Source organism: Triturus cristatus, chromosome 9 (genome assembly GCF_964204655.1).
Source record: "Triturus cristatus chromosome 9, aTriCri1.1, whole genome shotgun sequence".
NCBI classification, from domain to species: domain Eukaryota; kingdom Metazoa; phylum Chordata; class Amphibia; order Caudata; family Salamandridae; genus Triturus; species Triturus cristatus.
Window position 1 is genome coordinate 613785760 of NC_140592.1, and position 25165 is coordinate 613810924.

The following is a 25165-nucleotide window of genomic DNA, read 5'->3' on the forward strand; positions in this document are numbered from 1 at the left end:
GAGGTCTACTTTAAGTTTTATTTTTTATTTTTTATAATTCGTAGACCAGTTGACTTTAACTTCAACTCTTCCTCAGTAGAAAAGAGTAACAATACATCTCACATCTCTTAAACTCACTGTAACATAATGGTTCATTTTTTTTGTACTCCTTAATGTTTTCTATAGGTGTGACCCTGAGACCGCTTTAGCAAAGGTCCATTTAATGACAAAAAGTGCACAAAGGTGCTTTAGATTTGGCCCTTAAGCCATTGGGTGCTCTCCATCTGGTCTCCCCCTCGGCCATTTCGTGATGACACTTTAGAACCACCCACAGAGTATCCTTTATCATGCTCTTGCAGTAGGATGTTGCTATCTGACTTAACAGTGCGTGAATTTTAATGAATGGAAGGTGAAGTGTCAATACATTGCAGTGCACGGGTAGTCCCATGAAAATTCTCTCCCTACTTCTACTCCCATACCTATCCGTTCTTAACCTTTTCTCCAACTATTATCCGTAATCCTACTCTCTCTTCTCTTAATCCTACTTTTACACCTGCTTACTTCTCTCTCTACTACTTTTAGTCCGATTTGCTCTCAAACTTATGCCTATATTTATGACTACTCGTGGAGAATTTCTTTCGAATTTCCCTTCCTATTGCTCCCAGTCATGTACTCTTACTCACTCCTGCTTTTATAGATGCTAAATCTTCATCCCTCCTTCCGCTATTCCTGTTCACTGCATCCTGTCCCATCTAGCATTTCTATTCACTGTTTTTCTTCATTTACTTTACACCTGCGCTTACATGTATCTGTATCACTGCCGTGCTGGCAACAGCAGTTTTTCTTTTAAAGGTATTTCTCTTCCCTGTACTATTCACCACAGTTAATTGATTTAGCTACCTAGTTCTCATCATACAAGTTCGACTATTCGTCACTCTGAAGTTAACCTTTAAACTACGGAACTGGAAGCAAAAGTATTAGTGATGACCTGCTCTGACCGATTCCCACTACTTTATGCAGAGGATGTGCAATTTAAAAGATGTGCAGAAAAACAGTGGTTTGTTAATTCAATATACATTAAAGCAACTTATAGCTCCTACCCAAGCCATTCTTAAAGCTTTGGCGGACTCAAAAAGTCTGAATTGTCACACTTGCAGCAGTGTGATGGTTTATAGTTGTGTTATTACAGTGGCAAACTACAGGGCCCTCCTGGGGCCCCGGCACTACTTATTATTATTATTTTTTTTACAAACTAAGCACTGGTTGGGATGGTCTACCCTGGCAGGGCGTGCCCCACTGTAAAGGGGGCAATACTGGATTTGGCCCCATCTTCCTCACAGGGGAGGGGGGCAGGGGATTGAACGCCCACTAGATAGCAAGGATTTTCATTTGTTTTTGAAGTGGGTGTGGTGTGGGTGTCCTACCCTATCAGGTCATACCTCTACTCCAAATGGGACAGCAGTTTTTCTGCCCTTTTCTCAGGGGCCAGATAGGGGTTTGCCCCAAATTTGAAAACAATATGGGGTTTCAATGGGTTGCTAAATAATTGGGCATTTACCTCACCTCTGAAGCACCACCAGTTTTTCTGCCACTGGGGTACACATTAGCCACATCTCCAAGACAAGGTAGAAGAAATTTAGAGTCTTTTAGGCGTAGATTTGACATATTGCCCGGCTGAGTGGGGTAAATGCAAATTTCCTCTTACTTGCCACGCTGAATGTCTGTCCTATTCAGGCCTGGTATTTGTTCTGTTTTTTGTTTTGTTTTTTTAGTCCTCATTTCACCACTGATGAGCTCCAACCAGACTTCAAACTTCCCTCATGCTCAATATCGCGCTCTGATTCAATCAAGATTACTGGGTTATATCGAGTGATCACAAACTCTCCAGCCTTACTGAATTGAGAGGGTGTAATCATTGGACGGGAATATCTTATCATATCTTTAACATATCCCAAAACCTTCAGTTTCCATCCCCATCATTACTCCTTCTATCCAGTTCTTTAAAGAAAACCACAGATCTCTTCCAGGCTTGCCATATAGGGACCAAAGCTTAGGTCCAAAGCTTGCATATTTCCCTTTTTGCTAACAGAATTAGGTAAGAGTTCAGATAGCTGCATTTTACAGTCATATCCTTGTCCTGCTGTACTATCCCAAACATTATTAAAGCAGTGCTTACCTCTATCTTAGTTCCCAAGGAGTGAGAGATAGTCTTACCCACTGCTGACCAAAATTCTTCCAGTCTGGGGCACGGGGCAAACATATGTATGTCTTCTGCCACCCCACTGTCACCATGCTTACATTTTGTGTCTCCACTTCCCCTTATCTTTGCCAGCTTTTTTAGGGTTCAGTAAATTCTATGCAGGGTAAAGAAGTGTTTTTTCTTAGTGCAGCAGGTTTGACCACCAAGTAAAGTATAGATAAATATACTTGCCATAACTCTCCATCCCACGCGGCACTTCTTACTTCCTAACCGTTGGATACGGAAGGTCTATTTCCAATTGTCCAGATGCGACTAGACCGATCCTGGCTCTTAAGCCAAGCATTTACTTGATACATTTTAAACCTAGAGATAGCCCCATCCATCTTCTAATTCCAAAAGCTTCAGGTTATCCATTGCCCAGAGTCAACCAACTATCCCCATCTGATGACATCACTCTGTTTCAGAGTCCTCGCAAGACTGTCAAGTTAACAGTCTGGAGTTCCTGGGCAGTCCCATATGGGGGACAGCATGCTATAATAGGCAATACCCAAAAGGGATCTAACCTCATACCAGGTTCTTGCTGCCACCTGCAAGCATTTCAGTCTGACCTTTTAAAAAAAACGTAGTGCCCCAGATTTGTAAGAGAAGCCTTCCTCAGGCAAGCTCACCAACATAGCACTGAACATAACTCCTAGCGCGGTCTCATGTGGACGTAGAAGAAGCATTCAATTATTTTTTAGTTGAAAGGGCCAACAAAAAAGGTGAAAGGGCCAACAAAAAGGTGTAAGTCAGAGAGTCCTCGGCCTTCTACTCCAGCTTTCCTTCTCAATTTCTTTCAAGAAAAGGGTATTCATCTACTAGCCCAAATAAATTGTGTTGTTCTTCCTTACAATGTCAAAAGAGCCTTTATCTCAAAGTGTAATGGGATATTATCAAACAAAAAAATAAGCTTGGGAAGGGCAGACATTTTCACTAAGTTAATCTGCCCGTTCATAGAAAGTGGATAATGCTGACAACTTTTTAATATCTCTCTTATCTCATAGCCAGCTTTATCGAGATTAACCATTGTGATTATCCCTATATCTTTGGTTATTTTTATCCCTAAATATCTCATTTCAGGATCACTTGTTATCTCTCCAGAATTTTGGTTCCAGGTCATTATTTCAGTTTTCTCTTAATTGATTTCATATCCTGCAAACCTACCAAAATTCCTTGCTTCAGTAATATGGTGTGGCAAAGCAGAAGTTACGTCTGAACTATAAACCATTAAATCATATGCCTATAAAGCGATCTTCCTTGAGTACGCACCCAATTCAAATAGCTTTATCCCATCATTGATTCTTAGACTTTGAGCAAAAGGTTCAATATAAAGATCAAACAGTATGGGAGAGAGAGGGCAGCCTTTTCACCAGTAAGAATAGAAAGGGGGATGACAAGCTACCATTCACCAAGATCCTAGCTGTTGGAGCGCTATAAATCTTAAACATTGAGTCTATCAAATGTTTACGTAATCTGAAATTGTTCTAAGGTAATCCCAAGATACCTCCAATTAACAATTAACACAATCAAATGCCTTAGCCACATTCAAGGTCATCATCGAGAGGGGGGCCCATTGTATTGTAGCTAGGTCTATTTATCCTATAAGGGTATGATTACGTTCTCTCATACTTCTCTCAAGTAGGATGCCCTTTTAATCCTGATACATTAAATGCCCCATCACTTTATTCAATGGATACTGGTGAAAATCTTATAGTCACTATTAAGTAACAAAATTGGACGGTACGATTGACACTGTAAGGGTTCTTACCAGGCTTCAAAATTAGGAAGATTACTTTTTCATTCAATGACACTGGAATTGGCATATCATCTATCAGTATAGAATTAAATAACTTAACCCAAAATGGGATGATCCCCTCCACCATTGCAGAATATAGCTCACTAGGAATCCCATCCAGCCATGCTGCCTTTACTCTTTTTAGTTTTTTCACTATGTCCAAGATTTCACTACCATTAATTTCTCGACCCAAATATTGCTGTTGATCGCTAGTCACTTTAGGGGGGTGTTTTCCTTGAATCCAGCATTCCAGTTCTTCCTCGTTTACCACTAAATCATCTGTATATCACCCCTGAACAAAAGGTATTGAACGCAGCACTGATGTTATTACTCTCCCGCTATCGAAATTGTATCCCCATCAATGATCTTCCTAATAAAATGTCCATTTCTTTCCAACCTTGACTTCCAGGCAAATAGCTTCCCGCAACACTCCCTGAGCATAATGTCTCTCGCTCTGCTAACCTCCCATTGATGCATCATTTTCTCCTCGGCCTTAACTCTAAACTTTAGTTCCAAATCCTCAAGTCTTTCTAACAACCCCTTCCTTCCCTCTCCATGGGGTAGATTTGCTTTTAGCACATCCTCCGATTTCTCGGTCTTCTCTTCAAATTTTGTAAGTTGTAAGTTATGCCTTTTCTCGCCCAATTCACTGATACGTTTTTGATAATTCCCCTAAGCCAAGCCTTATATGCATCCCATACCACATGCATGGGAGCGGATGTCATAATCAGGAGAAATACTCCTCTGTGCTGTGCCACATCTTTGCCACTATTTCTGTCTGCAGCAAAATCCTTCTATGAACTGTCCACCTTCTAATGCAGCAGGAATCATTTATCTCTATTTTTAAAAGCATTGCTGTGTGATCTTACAGATTTATAGGAAGCTGATCTATCCCCACTACTTTCTCCAGTTCCTTCCTGTCCAGTAAGAAATAGTTTCGTCTAGAATAGTGTTCATTCTTCTTACTGTAGAAGGTACAATTCCCTTTTACTCTCCGAAGAACATCACAGATATTAAAACTCTCCACTATATCCATCAGATATGCCCTCATCTTTGGGGAAGTAAACTGAATCAGTACCGAGGATCTATCAAGATTATTATCCAAGATCCCCACCTAAATTGATGGGAGCCTCGAAGGCAACCAGATTTGAGAAGAGTTGAGTTAACGAGGTAACATCATCAATATTTGGGCCATAATAGCTTACAAATGTATACAAACTATGGTTCACTTTAATTTCAGCAATCATCTAAATCCCTACCTCATCGGCTCTGTGCCGAACTAACTCCACCCCTGATTTTGCTCTCAATAATAAGACTATGTCTTTAGTGCAGTGCATTTGATCTGTGGTGACCATACTCTATACTTATCTCTGTTTTAAGAAGAGATCCCTACATTCTTGTCTTAAAAGATGAGTTTCCTGAAGAATGAGTATTTGGGAATTATGCTCTTTTAAATATTGTAGGATCACTCGCTGCCTCTTTTTTTACCCGTAATCCGTTTACATTCCAAAATAGGATCGCTACAGACTCCTTCCTACTTGTATTTCTTTTTCCCTCTCCTTCTAAGCTCATCATTTAAAACATCCCTAATATTCCTGCTTGGTGATTTCCTTATATGTTTTCCTTCCTGACTTGATGACATAAATCGTTTTGTTTTTCCTATGCTCCCCACCACATGTGCCCCCTCCTAATTCTATAATTAGGCTTTACTACTGCATATTTGAACTCATCTTTGCTATGAATTTATCCACTTCTAAATCTAGAAAATTGTGCATTTTGTTCCACCACATAACCTTCAAAATGATGAGAAACCTCAGTTGTACGCTAGCTCCCAACTTCTTCAGCTCCTTTCTATTTGCCAGTTCCCACTGTCTGCTGTTTCCTTTGAGATGTCTTACCTGATCCTGAAGGTGGCCCCCTGCGCTTACAGTGTTTCCTCATTCAAGGCGAAACCCAGAATTGTTTCTCTCGTGGTATAAGATAAAAAGTACACCAGATTCTTTTGTGGATTTTTACGCCCCGAATGCAACTTAAAAGGGTCTCTATGTAGTGCTGGATTTCTACATTGGTTCCGGTCTTTGGCTGACACCCTGAGAAATTGTTTTATTGTGCTATTTGTGTGATTGCATGCAGTGTAAGGTAGTGTAAGGGAATTAGTATAAATGTTAAAGTGTGCGTGCAAGGAGTGTAGATGTGCATGTAGAGGTATAGACTGTAAGGAGAGCAGGTAGAATGGGAATAGACAGGTTGGAGGAGGATACTGCCGGATTGGTTTTATACTATACTTCGGTATTAGTTACTTGTACTTAAAAAGAATAATAAATATACCAGTATGACCTGCTATGTGCTCTGTTCTGCTCATCACTTCTAGCACTGAAGATAAGTAAGGGAACACAGAAGGGCAGTCCAGGGTTGGTGGGTGAGACTTTCTGCAGCTGATCCCTTGCCATATTGTGGAGTGTTTCCAAGCTGACATTGGATCAATTGCACTTTCATTTGACTCAGAGAGATGGTTTTTTTTCACAATGTTTTGGTTTAGGAACCTTGACTCTGCCTTTGCTGTCAGTCTTCTGTGACAGACCTGCCTTGTGTTAGCGCTGTATGTGCCAAGAAATCCCAGAGCCTAGCCTTGCCATCAGCCTTTTAGTATGTCTTGTGCCAGTGGTCTACTTGTCAAACAAGTCCCATCTACTGTGAAAAATGACCTACAATGGTCTAAACATAGTGGTGGGTTTTTTTTGTTTTTTTTTTTGAACCACCATTTTCGATGTGGTTACTTTTGGTGATAGCAAGAACGTTAAGTAAAGTGATCTTCTTTACTCTTGTGGTGCTAGTCCATTTTCTAATGTTCAAAGTGATAACATAGATGTTAAACACATGTATTCTTTCTACACCTATGCTGTGTAGTTGCTCAAGAACGAATAATGTGGAGTCCAAACCACACTAATTTACTGAACCCAATATTTTGATCACTCAAAAAAACCTCTGGCGATCCTGCTCCAGCACCCTTGATCTAGTGATTAGACAAAATCCTCTACGATATTCGGTCCAATAAATACCCAAGTAAATTCATAAATAGTTACCAGCATCCACTCAAGTATATAGCTTACAAGCTCTGAGGAGGTCTTTATATGGAGAGGAACTCGGGTGGCATGAAAACGTTAGCGATCTGGAGATGGTGGAGAATTGTTTTCTGCGAGTCCCCACCAATCTCCCTCCCAGCATGTTACTAGTTCCCCCCTCAGTCCCCCCTTAGTCTCAGACTGCTCACTCACAGAGTTAGACTTAGACCCCTGTTGTACTGGAGGAGAATTTGGTCCTCTGAGGCTATGGTGCCCTTTCGTTTGGCCAGTGTCAAAATCCTTAAAAGCACAGGGGCTGGTGGGATTCCATGAATGGGCTATATCAAATGCTGTGTAACAGAAATTGGGTGTGTAAACCTTTGGGAGTATCCTGAGTCTCCATGCAGTGTCTCAAAGCTCGCACTCAAGAGGATGTATTGAAACTCTGTGGATGGAGGGCTCCACAGATCTAGGAGGGCGGGGTACCCGGACTGCATTTTTTTGGGAATTCAAAGATGCTTATTGCTTAGAAACCTGCATTGACCTCATTGAGTGCTCTGTTGCCAGGTCTTTGTTCATTAAATTTCGGACCTGGACGTTGCCGCTCCTCGCTTTTACTGCGAAGTGGCATCGACCCATTTCTAAAGCTGATGTGAATTTACCATTTTGCCCTGAGACCAGGGAATGTATTGATCATGTATTATTCTTCTGTCCGTGATATCAGGCCTATAGGAGAGCATGGATCTTGCCATTGTGCAGCAACCTGGGTGTTAGGGACTTAAGAATTGCTTCAATGATGCTTAAGTTCAATCCCTCCCAACTGATTGCTATCACTGGCTTCTGCTGCTTACTCTCAATGTGGAAATGTCACCTGAAAAGTATTATCCGTGGTACCCCTAACCTCCCAACCTAAGGGAATTATTTTTGCACCTTGTATGCCACCTCTAAGGCTGTTTATGTCTCGCCTAGGCAGCGCGCATGCGCTGCTCTAGCAGGGCCTTTAGTCATCAGTCTTCACTTTTTTCAAGGACTGCAGTCTTGCTTGTGGCGGCATCCACCTTGCGGTAGCGAGCAGGGGCACGGCCACGTTATCTTACAAACATATGGCCGTTGCGCACTCCTGCAAGGTGGATGCCGCCACAAGCACGAGTGTAGTGCTCTAAAAAAGTGAAGACCACTTGTCTAAAATGTATTTAATTTGCCTCATTTCTTAACGAAGCGAGTTCCAAATTGTTCTTGCAGCACCGGAGAAGGCTTGAGGGAACGTTTTTTAGGTTTCGTATGTCTTAAACTTCCTACACTTTGTTTCCTTCAATGGTATTCGGGTTTGTTCGTGACTATTGATTTCCCATGAAGAGCAATTCCCCAGAGAATTTCTTGTAAGCTGCAATTAGTACATGGGTAACACCTACATTAAATACACTTGAAAGCCTGATAAAGCTAAGTACCGAAGGAAAGCATAACTTACTGAACTTTATTATCCGAGTGTACTGAATAACTCCTGGGATGTTGGCACCAGTGTAGCAACCTCTTTCATTGTAGGTGGTGACCAGCCATTGAAAATAACCGAATATAAACCTAGTGCAGGGCAGGCCCAATCTAATCAAAACTGTTCTCATTCAAGGTACTTGAAGAAGCTTAGGTCTCTTGCTGTGTCATTCCTGCTCTGAGTAAAGCAAGCTTGCAAAAACACCGTGAGGTGCTTTGTGAGTCATTGTAATAATTCTGAAACTATAGTCGCTGTCCAAAATTCAAAGGAAGTTCCAGATGCATGAAGACGTCTTTTCTGCTCGGGCCGGTTCCTAAACGATCAAATTAAGACGCCGCTACTGGAGCAAACAACACTCACATACTTACGGTTTTAGTTTTGTGGTTCAGTTTCGCCCTGCAACTAGGTTGGCAGAAACCACGTGGCTATCATGGTGTAGCATCGAGTCGGGAGCTTAGCTATCTGTCATGTACAGAGGAGGCAGTGGTTGGCTTGTGTCCGGCTGGCACGAGCAACACTTGGTGGCAAACATTTTGCTGCTCCTCAACACCCCGGGGCCTGAATGTCATGCACACACGCTGTTCTGTGGGGAGTGTGTGCGTCTCCTACATGAGTGCTGCTGCCCATTGTAGACAGTAGTGTCTGAGTGATACATGCGCCACACTTATGTAATCTTCTAATATGAAATCCGTGGCCTGTGCTTTCATACAAATAATACAAGACAGTTTGTTGGCTCAGAACTACTGTACAAATTGGTATGCTTTTCTCGATTGTTTACACTTGACATTTTGGGGGGCGTGGCATAGCTCAATTGGTCAAGTTTGCAGAATTGGAGAATTGCACTTTTACTGCAGCAAGAGTATTAAATGATTTAGGACTCCGAGGCTATAAACTGTGGTCCTTACTCCAGGCAGTTAAGTGACTGCACAGTGTACTCACTTTTTTAGACTTTAATGTGTAATTACAAAGGGAAAATAGAGAAGAGTGAATGTGGCTATCCAGAGGCACCAACTATTGAGAAGGTAAGGTTTGTCATGCACACAAAGAACAAAAAACGAAGCCATCCAGGTTTGGGTGGTGAACACAGTAGATTAATTTCTAGGCGTATATGATAACTCCAATTTACATGTAAACAAATTCTGTCCAAAAAACTGCTGGATAAACATTAACCAATTGACCACACTTGTAACTCAGTTCCTCTAACATTATTAGTAATCTTAGAAACATCTGATGCCTGCACGTTGTCGAGAAATAAACCATGTCAGTAACAAAATGCCGTCACCAACCCAAGTTCATCAAGCATTCACAAAGCCAGTGGGTCTGGTGTGGCTGTGAGCCTTTTGGCTTTGTGTTTTTTTTTTTTTTTTTTTTTTTTTGGAAAACCTTTATTCTTCGAAAACATGGACACAGCTATTCAGCCGACATCCCGGAGGTTCGGCAGCTTTGAGAAAGCAGAACAAAGAAACGTCCACAGTGCATAGAAGGAGAAGCAGAAAAGGTTCTATTTTAAATAAACACAAACTCACACAAAACCCCAGCAAGGCGAAGGACACTGAATACCACTGGTGATTGCCCCCCAGGGGAGAGCAGACCCCCCTCGTCTAACAGTCACAATACTGTGTTAAGAGGAAAAAGGGGGAAAAGCAGAGGCCCAAAAAGTCAACTAACAATCAGATACATATACAAAAGCTGGAAAGAATGTTAAGGAGAGAGCTGTTCATCGGGGGGATCCAAATCAGGGGCAAGACATATGCCCCCCCTATACTGGTTCCACCGCCCCCAAATGGCGTGCCACTTCCGGGGGCGCCCTCTAGCACAATATACTGTCTTTTCCCTTAGCATACTCCAGTCCATGTTTTCTTTCCACGCCGTCAATGTGGGGGGACCCGCAGAGCCCCACAGGCGCGCGATGTCTCGCTTAGCCACCATATTACCCAGAGTCACCCACTGGTTCTGTGCCTCATCGTGATCGGTAGGCCCCCAAACATTCAGGAGACAGCACCGCGCCTCCGGCTGCATAACAATGCCCGTCACCTCCCCCATCACCGTATGGACTCTCCTCCAGAATTCCATGATAACGCCACATTCCCAAATGATATGCATAAAGGTACCCACCATACCGCAGCCCCTCCTACATAAACCCTCCTCAGAAAATCCCATATGAACCAGCCTTGGCCCCGTAACATAGGTTCTGTGGAGTATTTTGAGCTGCACCAGCCTCAGACGTGATGGGATCGCGACCTCCTTAGGAGAGGAGACCGCAGACTGCCAATCCTCGTCATCCAGTTCGAGTCCGTCCCTAGTCCACTGGTCCCTCAGCCCCAATAGCAGGTCCGCCCGAACATTTATCAATTTCTTATATATGAGTGAAATCGTACTCTCCGGCATATGGCCGTCGAGGATCCGATCCTCCAATGGAGAGGACTCAGGCACCTTCTCACCGTCTACGAGGACTGACCGCAGGGCATGACGCACTTGAACATAGCGGAAGAACTCGGATTTCCCCAACTCATACTCCTGCTGCAGCTCTTCAAAGGACTTCACCCTCCCCTTAATCAGCAAATCTCCAACCCTGGAGATTCCAATCAAGTCCCATTTATCAAAACCTTTCGTATGCCAGAGCCTCTCCAATTTTTCAGATTCAAACAACGGGGTAGCTAGGGTGAGCCTATCCTTCCAGCCCAGCGAGTCAGTCGCCAACCTCCACACGCGCACCGCCACCCCAGTGGGCCCCGTGAGGGACGAATCCAGCGCCCGAGAGTACAACGCTCTATGATAATTACCGCCTCGCAACAACCATCGGTCCATGGCATAGCCGAGGCTTAGAGCCGGACCATAGAAACCATGATTAATCGCGCTCAACTGGGTGGCCCAATAATAGCGTCGAATGTCCGGAATCGCAATACCCCCGTCGTACCACGGAAGCGTCAACTTAGCAATCGCTATGCGCGGCCGTCCATCCCACAACAACGATCGTTGGAGGCTTTCAACCTCCCGGAAGTAACTGGCCGGTACCCAATCAAGGGTATTCTGCAAGGCATAGAGGAACCGGGGGAGAGACATCATTTTAAACAAGGCGGCGCGCCCAACGAGGGAGAGCGGCAGCTTCCGCCAGCCCGCAACATCCCGCCGCAAACGCGCCAGTGGGGGGAGCAGGTTTCTCTCATACCGCAGGGTGGAGTCAGTGGAGATAAAAATCCCCAGGTACATAAAGCCCTGCTGGGCGATCCGGATCGAACACGTTCGCGGGACAGGCGGAACCTCGCCGCTCAGAACATACAAATACGATTTACTCCAATTGATGACGAGACCCGAGTTCCTGCCAAAGGACGTCAGAACGTCACAAACCACTATAAGCGAGTTCTTGGGCGAGGCGAGATATAACAGGATGTCATCGGCATAGAGCGATATACGGTCCTCGTGCTCGGGCGACCACCTAAGTCCACGTATATCCGGATGCCAGCGTATCCACGCCGCCAGCGGCTCGAGGGCAAGGGCGAACAACAAAGGCAACAGGGGGCACCCCTGCCGAGTTCCCCTCCCAAGCTGGAACGGAGTCGACGCCCGCCCGTTTACCACAACACTCGCAAGGGGGCCCTCATAAAGCAACCTCACCCAGCTCAATAACCCAGGGCCAAAGCCGAACTTGGCAAGCACAGCCCACAGATATGCCCATTCCACCGTATCAAAAGCCATCGTGGCATCAAGAGATGCCACAATAGCTGGTTCTCGGAGCGTGCCCGCCCTGGCAATCACTCCATGGAGGCGCCGAAGGTTCAACGCAGTGTTACGGTGCGGGATAAAGCCGGATTGATCCGGATGGATCAAGTCTCCGAGCACCCTAACCAAGCGGCCTGCCAGAATTTTAGCCAGAATTTTCGGCTCAGCATTAAGGAGTGATATTGGCCGATAGGAGGAACACTTATCTCGGGGTTTACCCTCCTTGTGTATTACAACAATCGTCGCCAGTCTCTGGTCCAACGGAAGGGACCCGCCCCCCCGCGCCTCCACAAACATGGCGCGCAGGTGAGGGGCAACCCTATCCGGGAACAGCTTATACAAGTCAATCGGCAAACCATTAGGGCCTGAGGCCTTACCCGAGTTCAGTGCACGGATGGCACCCGCCACCTCATCGACCGTTATGTCTCCATCGAGGTCATCTCTATCTACGTCAGAAAGGCAGGGCAGAGCGATGTCCCGCAGGAGGTCAAGCGAGTCCTCGGTCGGCCTATCCGAAACTGAGGCATAAACCATACGGAAATAATCCGAAAAACACTGTACTATCCCCTCAGGGTCAACAACCACCTCTCCCCCCTCTCTCGTCAGCTCCGGCACCACTCTATTAACCCGTTCTTTTTTGTCCAGCCAAGCAAGGAGCTTCCCGGCCTTATCACCAACATCATACAAGCGGCCCTGCTGTTCCCTACTGAGGGTCTTGGCGGCATTCGTCACCAGGTCCTTATATTCGGCCTGCTTCAAGCTCAGCTCATGCAGTGAGGCCTCTGTAACCTCCCCCTCCAGGGCCACCTCTAAAGCCGCGATCTCCTCCTCAACCTGCATAACCTCGCCATCTCTCCGCCGCTTGGCTGCCACTACCAAGGAGAGGGCCTCTCCTCTCAGCACGGTCTTAAATGCTTCCCACAACGACACGGCCGAGTCAACGGACCCCTGGTTGTCCTTAAAAAAGTGATCAACTGTCTTCAACAGCGCACTGCGCATCTTGGGGTCACGAAAGTACCAGGGGTTAATAGGAGCAACCCTGCCCCCTCCCTCGCGCCCGACATCCAGCCGGACCCACACTGGCGAATGATCCGATATGCCCCGCGCCATATGCCTGGCCTCAGATACCAATGAGGCGTGCGCAGCCAGAGTGAGCAGGTAATCAATCCTAGAGAGGCTACCATGCGCCCCGGAGTGGAAGGTGTATTGGCTCTGTGTGGGGTGCCGGAGCCTCCAGCAGTCTACCAGGCCGAGTGTGTCTAGAAAGTCTGGAAGCCACTTCTGAGCCCCCCCGGTGTCCCTGGGCGGGTACCTATCCAGCAGCCCAGAGCCGACAGCATTGAAATCACCCCCCACCACCAGCATACCCTCCGGGAGGTCCAACAAGGCCCTACCCAGATCTGTAAACGTGGAGGCCTGCAGGGCAGGGGGGGACATAGACCGAAACCAAAACCAGAGTTCTTCCTTCCCACCTCCCCGCCACCGCCACAAACCTCCCCCTATCATCAACAATGGTGGAGTTCACCTCGAACGGTAGTGAAGCTCTAACTAGGATGCCCACACCCCTGGAGCCGGAGGAGAATCCCGAGTGAGCTATGAATTTGTAACCTTTCCTATTAAGAGCATGGCAAGTATTACCTATAAGGTGTGTCTCCTGCAGTAGGACGACATCCGGCAAAGACCGTTTCAAGAACTGCAAGACTATCCCCCGCTTAATGCGATCCCCCAAACCATTAACATTCCAGCTAAGAACATTTAAACCCCTACCCCCCATCCCCACACCACAAGAGGCCCACCCCACACCCGAAGAGCCACCATGGAAAAATCCTGACAATGATTACTGCGCCTTGCAAAAACAAACCCCCCAACAACAAACCCAAAATCCCAACTATCCCCCCCACCCTGCACCCCTGCTGCAGCTTACAAAGCCCCCCCAACTTGCAGTGTGCCTGTCGCCCTACCAAAACCCAAATCTACAAAAAGTACCCTGAGGGAGGAAAGAGCTCCCATCGTCCTCCCGCAACCCTCCGTATTGTACTGCAATCAGTTCAAGTCATCATCCGGAACCAAATCAAGTCAGTCCGGCTCAAAGGGCATCAACCCTGCCCATCCCGGCCACTGTCCCCGGCTGCGGCAGCGTCCTCGCCAGTCCGTCGTCGGGCCAAAGCGTCCAGCCATTCACCGGCCATAGCAGGCGACTCAAAGAAGAAAGTTCGGTCTTCATACACCACACGTAATCTGGCAGGGAAAAGCATGGCATACTTCAGGTCCCTCTCCCGAAGCCGTCTCTTCACCCCCAGGAAACTCTGCCTTTGCTTTTGCACCAGCCGGGTGAAGTCAGGGTAGAAACTCACCGACGCGTTCTGAAAAGGGACCGGGCCCGTCACCCGCGATGCTTGCAGGATAGCGTCCCGATCTCGGAAGTGAAAGAGCCTGGCGACAATCGGTCTCGGTGGAGCTCCCACCCTGGGCCTCCCACCCGGCACTCTGTGAGCTCGCTCAACTGCGAAGAACTTCCCAAGGCCCTTAGGCTTCAGATGGTTAAGCACCAAGTCCTCCATGAGAAGGTCTACAGAAATCTCGTCCGAGGACTCCGGGACCCCGATAATGCGCACGTTGTTGCGCCTGGCCCGGCTCTCAAAGTCCTCGAGCCTACGGGCGGAGAGGTCACTCTCGGCCCACAGCTTACGAACCTCAGTCTGAAGTTCCGAGACATCATCAGCGAGGCCTGTAGTCTTGAGATCAAGGGTTTTAACCCGTTCATTAGTTTTGCCCAAATCCGCGCGGATCAGGTTAACGTCCACCAAGATGGTATCCACTTTGTGCGCCAGGGCATCAAACTGACTCCCAATCGAAGCCTGCATCCCTTCGAGCGCGCCCATGACATCCTGCAACGAGAGCTCCGAGGCCGGGGGTGAGGCAGTCTTCTGTCCATCCAGCGACTGGCTCGATCCACCAGGCGACCCCTTCTGCTGGGCATACCGATCCATATTATTGGCTTGAGTATAGGCTCCCCGCCTGGTAGCCTTGGGATTCAGCCGATCCACCTCTGCTTTACCCGACATGTCTGGCACCAAGCAGTCCGGTGAAAAAAGACGGCCCTCTCTCAGGTAGAGGGAGCAGGAGAAGTCAGATCTGCAATAGCCAGCCAGGGTAGGGCGCAGAGCGTCCAGAGGATAATAAAGCAGCCGAAAGCACTCCCGGGCCAAGGCAGACAAAGGGCGAGAAAGTTAAAGTGAAAGGACGGGGTCCTCCGTCCGACAGTTCACACCTCGCCTGGCCGCTGTTGTTCAATTAGAGGTCGGGCATCCTGCCAACGCCAGCCCCTGGCATCCCTCGGAGACAGGCATCAATCTTCCGCCGTGCACAACTCCGGTTCCCGGTGGACGATCCGAACTCGGGCGGCATCAATCGCCTCCATAACGAGTCATCTGCAAGATGCCGCGCATATAAAACAGGATTGAAGACAGGATAGTCGACGGAGGGCGCGTGGGTCTCGGGAGCTCAAAGCTCACGCGGCCATCTTGGTCAAGCGCTAGGCTCCTCCCTGCCTTTTGGCTTTGTTGATGCTTGTTTTGTTGGGTCATGGCTTTTGTTAAACTTTATTTTTGAGGAGCTGCTGGGCCCTCGCTTTGTGAAACCTTTGCTAAAAAAAATTTTTTTTTTTTTTTGGCCTAACAAAGCGAACTTTGCCATACCAGTGTTTGGTAGAGAAGAGAACTGCTTAGTGTGAATATGCTCTTTGTGACAAAGAATGCCATCACTCAGTGAAGTTAGCCAATGACTGACATAGGATAACCCTATGCTGTAGTGAGTAGAAGAAAAATTTGAAATGCCCAATAGCAACCCAGTGGATGAAGTGGGCTGGCTGAAACTTCCTATATGCATATTATACGTATCATTTTAGTAAAATGAAAAAATCTTGGTTAACAGAAGACGTAAACCCTAAGCACTTTTTTCCAATATATATTTTCACAGTTTATTGCACCTTCTGAGACTCCTATTACCAAGTACATGCTGCCTGTAGTTTTTGCCATGTGTTTATATAACCATTAAATCAATGTTTTCAAACATTTATTTTTGTTTTTACTTTAAAAAATAAATAAATGTTCTTTGAATGTCCAAATGTTTCCTATGTGTCAGTCAGTCTGTCTGTCCTGATGGGAATCCATGTTTGAATACATCTAGCATGTAATGCAACAGTTGATGTTGTTGCACCAAGGATATTGTGCTGCATAACTAAATACTTATAAGGTCCCAAAGTTGAGACCTATTGGCTATGCCAATGCTTGTTTTGTATGCATCTTGCTTGGTTTGAAATATGGACCAATCATGTCATGTCATGTCAACAATAGCTTTATTCGGTTAAAAATTTAAAACCATCAAAGCATACGACGATATTTCATGTTGCAAATAGTTACAATTACAGTAATCTAAAAAATCCATTAATACAATACCAAATAAACACAATTAACAATATTTCATAAATAGTAAATAATACAATCTAATTGGCAAACAATCACAATAAAAAGTATGTCATCCAAATGATTCTACAATATTTACATCTCCCATAAAATCAAAACTAAATTCATTAATCCACGTTCTCCCACTGTCAGACAAAACTAAAAATGAGGGAGGTTCCCAAAGAACTACACACGATTTCTACACCTGATGGCCCCTATGATGTAACTGGCTACCCCAAAGCATACCAGTGGTGACCCTAGCATTTGCAGATAAACCAATACGGGCCTCACTTGCTCAAAATTACGGTTCTTAAAAATAGGGCAGATAAATTTCTTGCGCTGCAAAGTGTAAAATTTGCAAAAGAAAACCATATGCTGCGTATTTTGTTCTGAGGTGTTATCACAAGGACAGGGCCCCAGGGTTCCCGCTTTGAAAAAACCCTTGGGGTAAGCTAAAAGCCAGGGAAGCATGCCATGCTTGAACCTTATTAACAAAAACAGATGGAATGGTTTGCTTATATAGGTCAGGTATGGTTGAATCTCTCTGCCTATACTTAGCATGACAAATCTCCTGACTGTCGGCTTACCCATTTCCCCTCCTTCCCTCAGCAACATTGCTCTACTCACGAACTGAGTCTAGAAGGCTTTTATTTCGAATTTACTCAGCGCGCTTGGTTTATCAAATAGATCAAGGTAGCCGAGTGACTCCTAATTAGATTTAATATATCGCAACCAAGGAATACACATGGCTTTATCAAGAGACAAACAGTCTTGAATAATAAGTTGATTTAGGTTCGGAGGGTGCTGTGCCCAAACTCTCAACCAGCCTAATAATGGAGCCACAGAAATTTGATCAGTAAGGTAACCTACCCCCAAGTCTTCATGAATATTAAAAATAGGAGCAGATGTGGGGAGCGACTGCAATTTCCGAAAAAAGGCATTTTCTACTGATTGGATCTCTGTCGAGGCCTTATAACCCCATACCTCGCTACCATATAGGGCCATGGGAACACACTTGGCGCTATATATCTTCATAATAGCGGGCAGGGGTTTACAACCCAAACGTTTTGCAAAGCCCAACAGGGCTCCTGTAGCCCTAGCAAGTATATTCTTTTTCTGGGCGCATTGCGTGACTCAAGTTCTCCTATCATCAAAGACGATCCCCAAATATGGGAAGGTCTGCACTTTTGTGAGCTCCTGCCCATTACAGTAGAATTTGGCCTTTTTCGCCCCCCCCACAACCAATTGACATGGAGTGTGATTTTTTAAAATGTATTAATAAATCTAAAGAAACCATAAAATCATTAAATCCGTTTAAAAGGGCTTGTAGGCCTCTCGCGGTTCTAGCCAGCAGAACCGTGTCGTCCGCATACAATAATGCGGGAATCAATTTTATGCCGGCTCTGGGGATATCCTTACTGGTCGAAATTAAAGCATCACCCAGATTATTAATGTAAAGCGAGAAAAGCAGGGGAGCAAGAATGCATCCCTGTCTTACCCCTCGCTTCACCTGCCAAGCTTCTGACAGACTCCCGTCATCACTGTAGCGGAAGACTGCGGTGGTGTCCTCGTGAATAAGCGCCAGGAAGGAAATCAACACCGGGTCAAGCCCCAATACCACTAGGGAGGCCCATAATTTTTGGCGATTTACAAGGTCGAAAGCAGTGGACAAATCCATAAAAGCAATCATTAGCACAACGAATGAAGTTTAAATGTTGTATATCACTTGTATGTGTTTTTTTATCCTTGCCTTTTTTGGCCCTCTTTTATTTCTTTTAGACCAACACTAGTGTGGATTTTAAAGGTCTTTTTGTATACTTGTACTGTATCGCATGTGCTTATTTGGCAATCGCCAAAATAACGTTTTTGCTTTCTTGCTTGATATGCCTACCTGTGCTTATTTGTTTTGTCGCTCAAGCAAGACTAGAACCATTGTTAATTTAGTGTTAGTAGGCATGCCTGTGTTTGTGTTACACTGTCAAGAACAGATGTTCTGATTACTGTATATTTGATAACTTAAACTGTTTTTAACTGGTTGATCTTGCACCAGTGTTTATCATCATTTAAAGTTTCTTATATTTCAAAATTGGGTGGTCAGGGTCCTAAAAACTTCAAAGCATTAACTCTTTTAGGGAAAGCACGTGATTTAGACATTTTTGCAACAGGAGGGAAGAAGCATAGAAGAATATATCGGAGTATTAGGAAATTGAGCAGCAGCTTGTGATTTTGAGCATATAATGTGTGATCAGGCACTGCAGGACCAAATACTGACAAAATATACTCTGTGTACTGACCACAAACTGTTGGTCAATATGTTACCTGTGGTGGACATACGTTAACTGTCAGATTGACTCCAAAGTTGCATGCTTTCCCGTATAGTCTAGAGCAGTGGTTCCTGTGGTCTGGGGCCCCTGGGAGTCCGCAAAGCCTACCATAGGTGTCCGTGACAGCTTAGAAAATAAAATTAACATATTAGTAAAGTATATAAATAAAGCAAATAAAGAAGCAAAATGTAAAACTGATCATTTAACAAAACGTTCTGCAAATGTGAAGCAACTGAAGGTGGAGGCTAAAAGTTAAGTTTGTATCCTCAGATTGATTTGTGAGAGCAGTGCTATCGCATTAAACAGAATGTAGTATGGACTATGAGTGGCCTCAATTGAATTTGGTAAAGCTCCAATGTTGCTATTTTATATACATTGGTTTTGGAATTAAATAAATGTTTCAACTTTGTGTATTTGTTTGTTGAATGCTTGTTTCTGCATCTTACAGTGTATTGTTTTATGGTTCAAATCTTTGAAAATGCTTAGTTTGGGGACCCCAGCAACCAGTCTCTGTGGGGCCTCCCGATTCCAGTAATGATTCAGTGGGGGTCCCTGGGTTCCGGTAATGATTAAGGAGGGTCCACAGAATTCAAAAGGTTGAGAACCACTGGTTTAGACTATGTTTCTGACAGAACATTCGTGCCGAGTGTATGTCTAGATTTCCTGTAAGTTGCTAGGAAGGGTTGCAGTTTCAAAAGGTGGAGCGTGAGGTGGCTCATACCTATGGTGATACAGTTAAAGGGTGGGACAGATATGTGGAAGTTATGTCAGAGGATGAATGGAAGACAAACAGAAAAATAGGTAATATTGTGTAAAGTAATACAATATGTTGGTAGCAAATGGCTTGATGAGTGTAATGTAGAAGGGAAGTTGTCATCTTTTTTGAAGTGCTGAAAGAGGTTAGTTTGACAATTGTGTAATAAGTGAAAGATGATGACATTGTTTTGCCAGAAGAAGTACAAAATAAATTGTTTCATTTGTGCCATGAAAGTCATCTTGGAATATTGATTACGAAAAGTAAGGCACATGGTTATTATTGGGGGCCTGCGGTAGATTCTGTGATAGATGGGTACCTTTGTGTCCTGCATGTTCATGCAGCAACAAAACTGCTAAATATTTGAGGAAACTAGAAATTGATACCCTCGGTCCTTTTGCAGTTTTACCCTGGTAAGAGGCATTTGGTATTGTACTTGTTGATTACTTCGCTTAATGGTTTTATATCAGAATGGTCAACACCGTGATAGATGCAATTAGAATTGAGTTCTTATATTATGTTTTTGTAAGGGGATATCCTAGAGGAATTTGTGTTGGGCAATGGCCCAGCATTTGTGAGTAATACTCTACAAGTGTTGTCCAAGTGTGATGTGAAGCATTGGAAAATTTAAGTATATCATCCAGAATCGAATTGTCATGAAGTTGGAGATATAAGAAAAGTAATCTATTCAGTTAGTGGTTAAAAGTGGTTTGGAGAGGGGCGTGGCTAACCTTCATGGCCGAACAGAGGTAAATCCTATCGGCTCCACGCCAGGCCCTACCGATCTAGTAGCTTGGGGGGCACCAAGTGCCTCAAATTCGGATCGACGGCTCGTCTTAAGCACCCAGGAGCTGTGGAGGCGAAACGAGGGTGAGAACAGTCCCCCTGGTGCGATGTGAGGAGGCAGAGATTTCTCTCACCGACACCCGCGGCGCAACAAGATGGCGGCCGTCACTCTGCTCGGCAATGAAGACTCTCGCCAGAGCAGCGAATCCAGCTAAAGACCCCAGGACCAGTAGGCAGACTAGGGATTCTGGTGGTCTCGTTCGTCTAGCCCCGGGGGGTTGTCTACACACGCGGACTGACGGCGTCCGGCACTACCGGCTCCAGCGCGGGAAGAAATGCCCTTCCACCGGCGACTTTGGCTGACGGGCCTGAGACACCCAGGGGCCGGAGATGCTTGGGGACCCACCCGGTGGCAGCGGTGAGGAGTGGGGGGGGGGTCTCCCCTTGCACCACTTCGGCCTGCTGAAGAACAGTAAAAAAAACGCAGTGCCTGACCCTAAGATGGCGACGGCCAGGCACCGGTCCAGTGCCTCGAGAGAGGGTCCAGGCTGGAGGTCTCTCACCCTTGATGAATATCCCTGACAGAGCGGTCTCTCAATGACCCGGGTGGGGGAGGGGGCCCTACTGCAAGCATCAACCCACCCCGTGTTAGATCTGATTGCTTGACCCAAGATGTGAGAGTCACTTTGGCAGCATAGTGGAGAGGGACTGAGGCGCCAATCAGAGGAGTTCCCCTATGGTCCAGGGGGGCGCTACACCTAATGCTGTTCCAAGCGGCTCACTGAACACTCCATGAAGGTCCCAGAAGCAAAGTGCTGGTCCCTGGGCCACGTGAGCACCCTATCCCTGCGTTAACCGTTCTGGACCCAAGAAGTGGCGGGACACTCACTACACGCTCGCTCCCCCACTGCGATGAGCCCTGGCCTCCATGACTTCTTGCCACCGCACCACTGAGCTCCTCTTACCTGTTTAGGAGGGTTCTCCTGGTCGGCTCGGGTGAGCAGAGTGGGGGGGGGGCGTTGCTGCAGCACCCAGTCCCCCACGTCCTTTCCTAAGGCGAGAAGGGCTGTGCAAGAGGTGGGTGAAGGTCCCTATGCCACCGAAAAAGGCACAGCCCTCAAAGGTCTCCAGCTTCTTCTTCTCCGCCACCAAGGGGGTAGTTAGCGATGAGCCAGCGCGGTTGGACGATGGTATGGCACTCACAAGAGAGGCCTTGATGGCCTCACTCTGGGAATTCAAGCAGGAACTCCGGGACGATATCAAGGCCGACATAGAGGCCTCCTTCGATGCATTCAATCCAGAAATGGGAGGCTGGCTGGTGGCTCTGCAATCTGACGTTGACTCAATCGGGGCCCGCGCTCTCCACCTGGAGGTAAAACATCAGGAACTGGAGGACCGCATGAGACCCCTGAAGACCCACTCCGAAGACCTTCACGCACAGTTGAAAGCCACGGTGCTCTGCTGTGAGGACCTTGAAAACGGCTCCCGCCGGGAGAACATACGAGTGAGAGGCCTGGAGGAAGGTTGTGAGGGGCCGGATTTGGAGGCCTTTATGGTGGGGCTCTTTTCAACAGTACTCAGAGATTCTGAACTTGAGGTCCGGCTAGAGAGAGTGCACAGAGTGGGGCTTCGAAATTCAGTTCCTTCAAAACTAAAGAGTTAGTCCTCCAGAAAGCACGAGCCCTGGACAGGGTATCCTTTCAGAACACGGAGGGCTCGCTCTACCAGGATGTGGCACAAGCCACACTTGCCCGGCGCCAACACTTCCAACCCGTCACAGCAGCCTTAAGAGAATGCAAAGGTGAGATATCATTGGACATACCCCTTTGGGCTTGCCTTCACTCTAGACAACAACTACTATCACTGCACGGAGCTAGAGGAGGCAGCAACTATCCTGGGCATTGAGGTGCCAGCCACAACGCACGCGGCGGAGGAGAGGAGAGCGGAGGCGACGACGGGCCCGAAGAAGCAGGGGGGAGGCCCTTGGCTCCAGCAGCGAAGACCAAGCAAAAATACTGTGGGTTGACGCGCTCCTGGTTCTCAGCCTCGTTTCACCTGAGACAATCTGGAAGTCCAGTGGTTCACACGCCTCGATTGGGTCGCTGAGATAATCCCAGTCTGGTCTCAGTCACACTGACTCCTATACTAATGTGGTGGGGAGAAAGCTTCGAACTTACCATGCCGACCACAGCAACCAAAGAGTTTGCTGGCTACTAGCGTTTATTGATGCATACGGAACTGCTGTTGGGCCTCGGTGACGGAATTTGGTCCGCCCCAGGCAATGCTCGAAATGAGGTTCTCCTCTGTGATCGAGGACCCCCCGAGAGCAGGTTTTTGGACTAATTTTGATAAGGTTAATTTTTTTTTCTCTTTCTGTTTGGTTTTCAGGTGTCATGGTTTATCTTGCTTTTCTTATTACTAGGTTGCTGGGGCAGGATGAATGGATGGGGGGACATGATGGGCAATGTGCAAGGGAGTGTGGGGTGGGGCTTTGCTTCCCAGGTTTTGCTGATGAAAGATGGGGATAAACTGTTTGACATGGAACGAATAGGGGCTTAACTCCCCTAACAAGAGACAGCGGATCTGAAAATTCTTAAATGATCACCAGACTAAAATAGCCGCCCTACAGGAGACGCACCTCCCCCATAAAGAAGAACACCGACTGAAACACAGGTCATACCCGCAGGTCTTTCGCTCTTCGGCACGCACCAAACATAATGGGATGGCGCTGCTTTTCCACACTTCAACCCCCTTTCTTCACCACGACACTAAAACGAACAAAGAGGAGAGGATTGTGATGTGAGGGGCGCAATACGGGGCAGACCGTGCACTTTTGCCGCAATCTATGCACCAAACACATGGCGACATGATTTCCTCAGCTCTTTCTTATCTACTCTGGGGGGGTTCGCAAGAGGTGACATTTTGCTGCTTGGAGACTTCAATTTGATATGGGACCCGTCCCTGGACACCACACACTCCCATGGTGCAGCAGGTTTTTTTTTAGCAAACCACTCCAAACAACTTTATGGGGGTGGGCCTGGTAGATGTATGGAGGAATGCCCATCCCATGACCCGAGGCTATTCCTTCTTCTCCCACTCGCATAGGACATACTCCAGGATAGATCATGCCTTCATAAGTCAGTCCCTTCTCTATACTGTGATGGGTACCCAATTTCACCCGATCTGCCTCTCGGACCACGTGCCACTAGAACTGACCTTAGACTGGCCTGCCCCACGCTCCAAATTTGCCAGGTGGTACTTTACCAACTACTTGTGCAGAGATAGACTCCTCCGAGACGAGCTAAGTAAAGCAATCTCAGATTATTTTGACCTCAACAACCCAGGGCAAACCTCACTAGCCAACAATTGGGACGCCTTCAAGGCAGTCATTAGAGGGAAGTGCATTGAATTAGAGGCCTCGCTTGAGACGCAACGCAAGGGATAACACCTGCTGCTCAAGAGTGAGCTGTGCAATGCCGAGAATGACCATAAGTCTTCCCCCTCGGTACAAACCCTCCTTAAGGTCACTCAGGTTAAAGGGAAACTCCAAGCTATCTACACTTATGGGGACTCTTTTACGCCTCCAAGCCCTTAATTATGAGGGTGGAAACAAGGTGGGCTCGTTATTGTTATTGGAGGGGATGACAGCTGGGTGACTTTAGGCACATCTGGTGGGATTGCCCCACATCAAGCCCTTCTGAAAGGAAGTTCTAGCACAAATCAAACCGATCTTGGGATACCCGATTCCAGATACGCTAGAACACACACTCCTGGGGATCCGGGATCCCAACCTGAAGCGCCAGATGAAAGGGGACCGCTCAGTAATGTGGCTCTGCCTAGGGACGGCTAAGATGGCAGTAGCGGCAGCTTGCAAGAAAACAGAGGGCCTCAAAAATGGCACGCCAAATTGTGGCAGGCATTGGCGATGGAGAGAATGGCAGACATTGTATTGGACGCCCGTAAGGGATTCGATTATGTGTGCCCCCCCGGTAGAATACTTATCCGAAGGGTTGCCCCTGTTTGCATGTCGTCCGAGGCTACAAGCTATCTATCTCTTTCATATCTAGAGCTGCTACTGGCTCTCTCAATTTGCGGAACGGGCTTTGGGGACGCAGGTGTTCCCTTCTCCCTGAAAGCGACCTTTAACAGCAACTGTATGTGATTTTTCTTTATTGACCGTGACACCTTAGTTTAAGTTCTCATGTTCTTATGTTGTACAAGGTGGGGGGGTGGGAGTTGGGGGGGAGGTGAAGACTGACAAATAAGGTTTTTCTTTTTGTGGATCTCCCATGGGTTCACAAGGCTGATGGTATTTTCAGGATCCAATGGAAACCTGGGAGTTATATTGTCACAATTTTCAAAATATGCCGATTCCTAGTTCACAAACTGAATAAGATCTTTTAGCACACTGTAATGCTCGGCTAACATTATGCATTGGGGGTCTCCTTCCCCTATATACTGTTTTGCATTTCTGTGTATTCCTATATCTTTGAAACCAATAAAAAAAAGATATTTGACAAAAAGTGGTTTGGAGTGGTGGAGAAAAGCACTTGA

The 25165-nt window shown here is 46.4% G+C and overlaps 1 protein-coding gene across 1 annotated transcript in view; it reads left to right on the forward strand.

Annotated features, from left to right (window-relative positions):
* The window catches only part of WDR62 (WD repeat domain 62), a 699214-nt gene that overhangs the window by 257409 nt on the left and 416640 nt on the right, over positions 1-25165 (forward strand). The window lies entirely within an intron of this gene.